Below are 11,311 nucleotides of genomic sequence, written 5' to 3'. Positions count from 1 at the left end.
AAAGAGTGAAAAGCAAGGATTTTTGCAGGTGATATCTTTTTATTGAATCATCTGTATAGTTAGGAGGGATTTATACCAGCTTTCAATTTGAAGTAGCCTTCCTCAGTTCTCTCTAGTTAAAAAAAAAAGTCTAAGGAATAGCAGCGAGTACCTGAGGAATACCCAAAAAGCTTGTCCATATCCCTCCCAACTATACAGTTAATCCAATAAGAGACAACACCCACAAAGATCCTTCCCTCACACATTTTTCCTGGATCACTGGGGCTACAATATCAGCATTACACTAATGCTACCACAATGTGGAGAGAGCACAAGTTGTATTTTAATATGCTTTAGCTGACAGAGATGAACTCTAGAAATGTATTGCTTGCACCAAAGTGAAAAATGCTTGCCAATACATTTTTTTAAATATCCTGTGTCATGGCGTAGAATTGAAATTTATATTTATATTCCCTGCTCCTTATGACAGTAGAGACCACCTTCCAAATGCAAGACCTATGAATAAATTAGTCCAGACCAAGTTAAAACTTTCACTGAAGCTGGGAGCTCACATTAAAATTGCACTGGATGAGTCTTGAAGAGGTTTGTTTCTTTGAGCATACATTTCTTCCCATTGTTGACATGACACATTCATGAAAAGAAAGTATAGACCTCATGGAAGAATGAGTTGTAAGAGTAGTAGTAAGGATATAGTCAACAAATTTATTTCAAGTTTCTTACCTGATAGAAAATCTGCAGATACAGTTCTTCCATAGCTGTGAAAATGAAAACACAAGCTGAATTAAGACTTAAATGCAAAAATGAAGAACAAAGACTATAGATATTGTACAATAATTAGACACATGCTGGAAGATCTGTGCTTCTCCATTAAAATCATCTGCAAGAAAGCTACAGGAGGCAATACTTGTTCATCATTGCTTCCATAATTACATTTCTTCTTGTAATTTCTTTTTTGATGTGTAATAAGGTACCTCAGAACTCAGAAGCTATGATTACATACAGTACCTGTTATTTATAAGGATAATGGACAACCAGCCCCTATATAAAACTATAAAGAAAATTCATTTACCTGTAGCTATCATGTTATTTCGCTATTGTTACTTAGGCATGTATCTTATACAAGAAATAGAAATAAAGGACAACAGTATTTGTTCCAGAGTTGGAAAGAAATGTAATCAAGCTTATAAAGAGCTTAACATAGGAGACAAAAGGTGGAGACAGAAAGACAGGCAGAGGGGAAGATAATTGACAGCATTTTTTACAGATCTAAAACATAACAGTGTTGTGAATGAGGATGTAAAAGTGAAATCAATTGGAAACTGACAGACTGTAAGCAAAAGTGAAACTGACTACAAAGGTTACTTAATAAAAATTTAACAAAATAGGAATCTTTCAGTTTTAATAGACTGCAGTGTTTATATGGATGAAATGGATGGCCTACTACTCAGAGTTTTATAGCTGAACCACACAACAACCAATGGTCTGCAGCTCCCTCCCTTTGTTAGATAATTTATTTTCAATAACTAATTCAAGGAGCTCTAATCAAGACACAGCAGAGAGGCACTGAATAATATAGATATAAGGTATTCTATAACTTGGCAGGTAGGTTCTCTTTCATATGACAAGAAACACTCAAAGTTCCTCTAGGAGAGGAAGTTCCCATAATAAGAGAACAATTATCAGCTATAGACCCTACTCTGGATTGCTACACTGCCTACCTCATTGTCTTTTTTCTTTTCTTTTACAACAGCAATGCCAGATAAGAAAGGGAGGAAATCCAGCCCTTCCATTAAGAGCTATCGCACATGACATGGGTTCAATTACTAGCTCTGCAACATGCTATCTGCATAATGCAGGGTAGGTTATAACCTCCCTATGCCTACATCTCCACATCTGCAAAACAGGGATAATGCTAATTTCCTATGTACAAGAATGACATGAGGCTAAATGAACTAATGCTAGTTAGGCATTTAGACATTATGGCCAGATACAAAAAATACACTTACTGCATGGTAAGTGCACAGAAAGTGTTCTGCAGACATAACTGAACTGACAGTGAGGGCACAGAATGCTGTAAAAATGACGGATCCCACTCTATGATAACACTGGATAGATGCGGTATCAGACTGCAGCAGTGTAAGTTAGAGCACTGTAACAAACATCCCATCACCACATCCCATCATGACTCACATTACATCACATTTAACTGACATGCCATGAAACATTGTGGCACCCTGCTCAACCCCACCTCATAGGGTGGTGATCTAGCCTAGGCCAGAGCTCATCTCTGACCAAACACTGGGCTGGCCCTGCTCCCAGGCTCTCAGTGACCCAAGGCAATGAAGCCCTCATTTCCAACCCTCCCCACCATGCTCCATTCCCTTTAGCCACCTATGAGCCTTGTCTGCTATGATGTCTGCTGAGAGCTATGGGACTCTTTAGCCTCAAAAAGCACAGGCTCAGGGGTGATCTGGTGGCCACCTATAAGTTTATCAGGGGTGCTCATCAGGATATGGGGGAACATCTGTTCACCAGAGCGCCCCAAGGGATGACAAGATCGAATGGTCACAAACTCCTCCGTGACCATTTCAGGCTGGACATAAGGAAGAACTTCTTTACTGCCGAGCCCCCAAGGTTTGGAATAGACTGCCGCCGGAGGTGGTTCAAGCACCTACTTTGAACACCTTCAAGAGACATTTGGATGTTTATCTTGTTGGGATCCTATGACCCCTGCTGACTTCCTGCCCTTTGGGCAGGGGGCTGGACTGGATGATCTTCCGAGGTCCCTTCCAGCCCTAATATCTATGAATCTATGAATTATTGTTCATTGTACAGATCCCATCTACCCTGTCTGGGCATTTGTAAAGATTGAAGTTTTCAATTAAGCGCTGTGTTGTTTGCTGGACACTGCATTCACTATGACACCCAAATGGCATCAGAGCAAGGAGAACATTGCCCTCTCACACCAGAGAGATGGGGTAGCTGCCATTCACCCCCTGCCCCCGGCATGGAGCACATTGGTCCAGGGGACTCATCCCTGGGATGACATGCCAAAGTGTCCCACAGCAGGGGGCCCCAGACAGTGGCAGTGGGGGAACACAATACACTGCACATTGACTGGGAGATGCTGGACTGTGGGGGAGACCCAGAACAGGAGATATGGTACATGGGAGCCTCTGACCTGTGGTCCAAGGAGCCAGGAAGGCATCTGGCGGGGCCCATTCTGGGGAGCAGCATTGGGAGAGGGGAGGGAGAGCAAGCTGCCCTGGTCCTGATGCCAGGGCCAGCATTGACTCAGCCTGCCTTCCAAAACCCTCAGCCCCAGCATAGGCACAGGGCCCCAAAGAGGTTCCAAGGCAGTCCCATAAGGGGATGGGAGCATTCAGACTGCAGTGGCGGGGCCCACCAGCCCACTGGTCCAGGCCACTGTGGGCCCAGGTCCCACTGCAGAGGAGAGGTACAGCCTCTGTAGGATAGGTAGCCCCCTGGGCCCTGGTCCAAGTTTCAGAGCAGGCAACGTTCCACAGTTTCTTTATTATGCACACAAAAAGTTTGGCAGCTGCAACATTTAATTAAACTAAGGGGTATCAGTTTCACATGTGGCATTCCCCCTGCCACCCCAAGGTTGAGCCCGTGTAGCTGCCTACCCTCCTCAACATCATAACTGCCCAGTACAACCAGGGTCCTTCTCTACTCTCTCACTGTTAACTGAGAAGAAGGTTCCAAGTTCCAAACTAGGCAACATTGGACAGTGTTTAATAAACACACTCAAAAGTGTAACATCTCTTTCTTGTGCCACATATCCCTGCCCCCTGGGGGAAGTGGGACAGGGAGAGGGGAAGGGGGACGGTGCCTGGCCAGCCTCGGTTGTGGGCAGCAGTGCCTGAGACACAGGGCCAGAGAAGCTTAGACCAAGAGACCCACAGCTTGGTGCCAGGGAGGGGTCACTTCAGCGGGGGCACTTCCTCTGACCCTCCTCATCCAGGGAGGGCTGAGAAACTGGTACATGTGGGTGAGAAACTAGTCATCCAGGGCTTCATAGATCTGGACAGCCTGCCACTATGTGGGGCCAGAGCCACCAACATCAGTGGAGTGGGGGGGGAGGAATACAGGTGTCTGGGATACATGTATGCACACACACACAACCCAGGCATGTGGGACACACACACAGAATCCAGGTGTCATGACAGCAGGGGGTTGAATGCATGGTGACCCATGCCCAGCAGCCAATCAGGGGTGGCTCAGCCATTCATCTCTGCTTGGGAGTCTTCAGCAGTCTAGGGAGCCCGTGGGGTGCACTTCTGGACTCAGCCTGTGCCGGCACACTTCAAACCCTGCCCCCACAAAAGCCAATGTGTGTGATGCTGCTTCCTGACCTGATCATGGGAGCTTAGAGTAAAGCTTAAAATTTAAAGTACTTCTGCCATCAGCTTCATGAGTGCCAGAAATTAGCCCGTGAGATAAATACCTAGATACCCAGACAGTGTCTTTGTGATGCCATGAGTTAGAGGCTCTAAGTACCCTGGAGGTTTGAGTCCTACCTCCATATATTAGTAAATGTGCTCAATAGCATTAATACTTTCCAGAGACCAAAATTATTTCAAAGGAAGAAAATAATGGTCATCCCCATAATAAAACCTGTAACGCATTACTACATCTATATAACCAGTTCTATGTAGAATAATGCTTAAATACATACCTAGATACTCTAAAATGTGTATATGTCCATAAATATAAAAGTTTAATTGAGTGTAGCAAGGTTGTGGTCCCAGGGATGGCTATGTCCCGCTCCACCCCTAGGACACCTTCCCATCTCGCCTGCCACACCTTGATGGTATAATGATAAATAGGGAGATGGCCCCAATTTCACTGAACCCCACACTGGGGTTCCCCAATACCCTACCACACTGGGCCTCAGGCCCCTCACTGGGCCTTACTCTAACTGTGCTGCCACAGGGCACCTCAAGCCTCAGGGGCTAATTGCATGCTTCCAAATCGTCTCCTACATCATGCCCCTGCCCCTTGTCTGCTCACGCTCTTCTCAAGCACCAAGCCCCTGGCCCCTGGCCACTGTCTCCTCTGTGCCCTCGCAGTCTCTGCCCACTCTCTGGGATCAACAGTAGCTTGAGCCTTGACCCTGCTCCTGGCAGGATTCAAGGTGATAGCTTGCCTCTTGGGCACTAATGAGACCTCCTTATACCGCCCCTAGAGTCCCAACCCAAACTTCCAGTGTAACTATAATGTAAACCCAAGCACCCAGGCTATAACATAAACAACAATAGTAAAAGCAGCCCTCTGTCCTTTTAAGAGAGCAAGCCTTCCTTCACCCCTTGCAATGGCATACCTCCCAGTCTGGGCTCCTTGTGAGCTCCCTGAGCCTCAGTGTTCCTGCAGGCAGCCTATCATCACTGGGCAGGAACTCCTAATCCTGCAGATAGCAGGGCTAAACTACTTTGCCAGCCCAAGCCACAGATTTATATGCTGCCAGGGCCCTGCCTACTTCCAGTCAGCAGGCTGCCTCAGGTGCCTACTAATTGCCTCATTGGTCTGTTGCCTCAGCAACCTGCAGCTGCTGCACCCTGCCCAGCCTGCAGAGATCCCTGGCTGGGCTGCTTTTATCTTAAAAGAACAGGGAGCACCAGGCTTTCTGTTACACTGAGAAATAAAACTAAATCTAGTAAACTCTCTTTGGGTTTTATCAACATTCTATAAAAGACATTTAATTTACTTATTAAAACTACTCACAGAACAGATAAAATATTTTGAATAATATTGTTACTGGCAGAGAAATTGGCAAAGCAACTTCTGTGGACAGGCAACTTTATCTGAATTTACTTATATTGTAGATCCTATTTGATAGGTACAATTATGAAAACAGAGCAAAAAGAGGAGGGAATTAGTGAATACAGAATGGTGCAACCTAGACAAAGCTATTATTTATGCATGTAGATGATAAATGTCTGAGCCAAATCATGCCCCTTGGATCCATACATGGAGAGGATGTCTCTGCAGAAGCAAATTCTAGCAATATCCTCTATGGGACTACTCCCACTCTGGACTCTGCTTTGAGTCTGAACTAGTGAAAAGGTTGAGATTTTTTCCATCAGGTGAGGCTGGGTGAGCAAGGAAAGAAGTGGTGAGTAGGACAGGAGCAAGGCCACAATTGTTCTCTATATCTGAGCTAGCAGAAATCAAATATAAAGAAAATAAAGACTGTGCAGTCTAAAGCTATACTGCCCCTCCCTTTTTTTATTTACCTTTTTGAGGTTCACAGGGACAACTACTGAAAAGACAAGTGCTTTTCAAACTGACCTGTGGAGTCTGCTGCAACCAGCACAATTGTGGACACGCTGAAGGTTCTCAGATACAATTCTGAAATCAGACCATGTGACCTTTTCTGTGTGGTTGCAAACTCTACCATACGCTCTGTAATGGGGAAGGCAGAGATCTCAATGAGGAGTTCTTTAGAGGTTTACTCCTTACTAAGTTTTCTGGGCTTTCCTGCAGACCTGGCCTTTTATTCTTTGGCAGTATTCATTTTTCACAATGGCAGCATTTAGCACTGCAGAAATAATCTAGTCCACTAGAGAGCAACATTAGACCATATCTTTTTCTTTTGTTCCACATGGCTGAAGGAAGATCTCTCCACTGGCAAGGAGGATTACGCAGCATTCATTTTCTATTAGCAATATTGTACTACAGACAATTTTGTGACTAATATAAAAGTTGCCAACTTCACACTGTACAGGAAAAAAAAGAACATGAATGCTTTTCCCATCAAGTAATAAAATTATAATGCCGACAGCTGGTAATGAGCACTTGGTCTTAATTTGTGTTGTATTACAGCAGAACATTTTATTCAGAATTGCATTTTTTAAAAGGAACATAGCAGAAAAACTGATGTCACTACTGCTAATTTTCTGGAGACAACAGAGCCTTTAATGATCAGCCTAATTGTGCATAAAAGAAAGCTTCTATATTACCGGAACATGCAACTTGTCTACATTAGTTCTTAAGAAGATTCTTGAAAAAAAACCTGAGCATCTGCTGAGGGGCCAGGTGTTTCTTCAAAGAACATTTATTTTGAGCATTAAAATATGTATACATACTTGGGTTGTATACTTCTAGCTGGGGATGTTACCTACTGTATATTGTGTTGTATTTAATAAATATTAAAAATGCACTCAATTTTTACGTACTCTTTAATTTTTCATTTTTACTTCCAGTTATATTGTCAAGTCAAAACAGCTCTCTCCTGGTTGACTGATGCACTGATCCACAAACACATGGTCAATCTCTTTTCTTTAGAGGGCTCATATGCCTTGTCTCCCCCTAGACTTATCAGCTTTACACATGAGGCTCTTAGTAATGGAAACAAGCCTCTGGAAATAATTTAACTAACTCTACACCTACAGATAAAGCCCCTGCTACAGTGCAAATATTTCTAGGGGCAGGAAAGGGAATATGACTGAGTGTATTCCCTGCTTCACATTTATGCAAGATTAGATGGTTGAGCAGTTTCAATACATTCATAAGTATCTTCATGACAACAAGCACCCTTGAAGTTGGCTGTCCATAGGGTTTTGGCTTTGAAAGAAACTTATTCCATACATTTAAAAGTAACCCACAGCTAATGTCATCAAACTCCTCACTGAAATTAGAGACATAACTTACACGAGGCATGTCTTCTTTCACAAGACATTTTAACTCTTATTTATTTTAGTCTAGTTAGAGTTTTGTTCAGTGTATGAATGTAAATATATTAGCTGTATCAATTTGTAGGAACTACCATGTCCCACTGGGAAGAATCATTCATCGTTTGTATCTTGAATACTGTGATTTATGTACTTCTATATATGCCTATTTTCTTTCCAGTTCATATGATCTTTACTAAGAAAATTGAGTTAATTCCTACACTTTCATTTAGATCTTTGATCATAAGTGACCACTTCATCAAATTGGAATTATATAACTGAAAGAAAGAATGAACCCAAATAGGTTTGAGAATGTACAAAGACATTTATGAAGACAACTATAATATTGCTTTTCTCAGCAATCTGGAAAAAGGATAGATTAAACTTTAATGACCCAGAAAAGAAAGATCAGAGACACAATATCTTGAGAAGGTGATTTAATACAGGACAGGGCTTTAAAATAAGATTGTCCAAGGACCAACATACACATAAGCCCTGTAGATAGGGACACTGGGAGAGCCACTTTTGTGAGAACTGACAAAATAATTCTCCATCAGAGGGACAGGAAGATGAGGGCCTCAGTAGGAAGTCTCAGGTGCCTATATACTAATGCCAGGAGCATGGGGAACAAGCAGGAGGAGCTAGCCCTCCTACTCTCCAGTGTTCATTATTATCTAGTAGGGATTATGGAGACCTGGTGGGACTCCTCACATGACTGGAGTGTAGCTATAGAGGGCTACACCCTGCCAAAATAGGCTCCAAAAATGGACAGCTTGAAACCCTCAGGGCCAAGTTGCGGGGACACGTGGCAAGAGAGACCTAACTGTAGGTATATACTACAGACCACCAAACCACGAGGAGGAACTCAATCTGGAGTTCACCTGAGAATTGACTAAGGCTGCACATGCATGTGAACTGGGCATCCGAGGAGGAACTCAATCTGGAGTTCACCTGAGAATTGACTAAGGCTGCACATGCATGTGACCTGGTCATCATGGGCAATTTTAATTATCCAGACATCTCCGAGGAACACTCAGCCAAGTTGGATTGGTCCTGATCCTTCCTGACCTGCATCGAGGAGCTGTTGCTGACTCAGGAGTCTCATGGGCTGACCAGAGGTGACGCTCTGCTAGACTTGGCCCTGGCCAAAGGAGACGACCTGGTGACCAACTTAAATATAGAGGGAAGTCTGGATGACAGTGACCACTAAACCAACATGTTCACTGTCCGACATAAGACAGACAAATCAGATAAGCAGGATTGAAGTCTCAGGCTTCAAAAATGCGAATTTCCACAAGCTTAGGTCACTAGCAGGGCAAGTGCTGCAGGACCAGGGACTAAAGGCAAAAGGTATACATGAAAAGTGGTTGTTCCTTAAGGACATGATCCTTGAAGCACAAAGGAAGTCCATTCCCATGCAGAGAAAAGGTAACAGAAGGGCTGGGAAGCCCTCTTGGCTAAACAGGGAAATCACAGTCCTCTTAAGAAAGAAGCTTATAAACAATGGAAGCTCAGGGCAGGCCCCAAGGAGGACTATTCCACAATGGCCCTCATTTGCAGGGAACAGATAAGGCAGGCTAAAGCGGTGACCAAACTTAGATTAGCAATGGGAATCAAGGACAACAAGAAGTCTTTCTTTACATAGGGAACAGGAGGAAAACAAATGAGAGTGTGGGACCAATGCTCAACAACTCAGGAGAGCTGGTTACTGGCACCCAGGAGAAAGGTGAACTCCTGAATGACTACTTCACCTCGGTCTTTCACTGGACCAGAGAGAAAGCCATGCCAGGTAGAGCAGAGGATGAGCACGGTAGGAATAATCACCTTCCTACTATTACTGTAAAATTGGTGTATGACCAATTAATAAAGTTAGACATATACAAGTCAGCAAGACCAGATGATCTTCATCCGAGAGTGGTAAAGGAGGTGGCCGAAGTTATTGCAGAACCCCTGGCAAAACTCTTCCACAACTCCTGCACTCTGGAGAAGCCCCTGAGGACTGGAAGAAGTTCAATGTTGTGTCTTTCCACAAGGAAGGCCCTGCCACTGACACCACCACATGCGGGTAGTCGCTGTGCCCCTCCCCAGCCTCCAGAGGTACACGGCATTCATGTTGCTGGGGTCACCTGATCCCCAGTCATCTTTCCTGCTTGGTGCAGGTGGCTGGACCCAGTGATCTTCCAAGGTCCCTTCCGGCCTTATAATCTATGAATCAGTGACATGTTATTCAATAAGAGTTGACATCAGTGAGAATTAGTTAGGACTGCAATGATCAAAAGGATATTATCATCAAACATAAGCAACACATGATGCAAGAAGTCACTTGTAAGGGATCTGCTACACATTCATATTAAAGCTGGATAAAAACCAGCTATAGAGTTGTTACACACTTTCAAGCACTAACTTTATAGCTGGTTAGTCCTTTTTATATCTGGATAATAATTTTCATTATTTGATAATTACATTTTACATGTGGCTGGTCTTAATTTATTCTTCAATTAACAAATTAATTGTGTGATAATTACTACCCATGTGTGACCAGTCTACATTATTGCACAAATAACCAGTTAATTGCATAATATATGTAATGTGTAGTAGGGACCTTAAGTGACAGAATAAATTCACTTCAATGAGACATTGAAGTTCATTGACACTGCAAGTCTGTTAATGTCTTCTCTTCCTTCCCTACCTCTCAGTCCCCCACCTAATGATTGTATGCATAATGCTGTCCTCAAAATTTCCTATTAAAAGCAAGAAATCACACTTTCACACAATACCTTCATGTCATGGATTCTTTCTCCAGTGTTTATTACTTAGGATATTTTAAAATGGAAAAAGGTTGCTCTTTTTTAACACTCATCCTGAGGTCCTACAAGGTGCCAACCTACTATTCAACATATGATCAAAATACTGAAGCACATTTGTTTTTAAATTCCTATTTCTAGCAGATTTTGCAAATGAAGGTACATCAACACATACAAGCATTATTGCATTATGATCATGTACAGTTATTTTCATATGTTCAGTTTCTCATAAATTTCAGCAAATAAACCAAGAAAACTGAACGCCAAGTTTTAAGAGGCTTTTGGATTTAGAACAGGCAATTTTACAAAAGGTGTACACAAAGATTACTTACACAGCAGTGTCCAATTAATCAGCACAGGGCAGGTGTTGTTATTTAAGACCCGTTATTTCAACTTTGTTGATTAAGCCAAATATTATCAGTTTTCATCTAATTATTGCACACACCACAGAAGGTCTCCCTGTTGCTATACACCTGCCATTTTCCCTTGTGAAAGGCACATTTTAATTAAAATCATGAGCTTATGCCTATGATCTTTCTTCTCAAGAGAGAGCTACAGTGTCAAGGATCCAGTGTAGGTATCAGTGCTGCTAACTTGGATAGTTTTTTCTTGAGCCTTGAGGTCTCAGAGTCCAGTAAGACTCTCACCACTCATTATTTTAAAAGTATGTTTCTAGTCCTCATACTGCAGAGAAAAGGGAAAAAATATGGAGTTCATGTTCTTGAACACCAGGGCTAGGGACAGACATGCAAAAAGCCTCAGCCTGAATTGATTCAGTCTTTACAGGTCAGTCTAATCTGGCTATGCTGAACC

At 42.9% G+C, this 11,311-nt stretch overlaps 1 protein-coding gene across 1 annotated transcript in view; it reads right to left on the bottom strand.

Moving 5' to 3' along the window:
• The window catches only part of OTOL1 (otolin 1), a 70,861-nt gene that overhangs the window by 44,674 nt on the left and 14,876 nt on the right, over positions 1 to 11,311 (bottom strand). The window contains exon 3 of the mRNA XM_014520837.2: positions 721 to 755. The gene's annotated coding sequence lies outside the window, so the exon portion shown is untranslated. The remainder of the gene's footprint in view (positions 1 to 720; positions 756 to 11,311) is intronic.

Source organism: Alligator sinensis, unplaced genomic scaffold, assembly GCF_000455745.1.
Source record: "Alligator sinensis unplaced genomic scaffold, ASM45574v1 scaffold869_1, whole genome shotgun sequence".
NCBI lineage: Eukaryota > Metazoa > Chordata > Crocodylia > Alligatoridae > Alligator > Alligator sinensis.
This window is presented reverse-complemented; position numbering and strand designations above follow the sequence as displayed.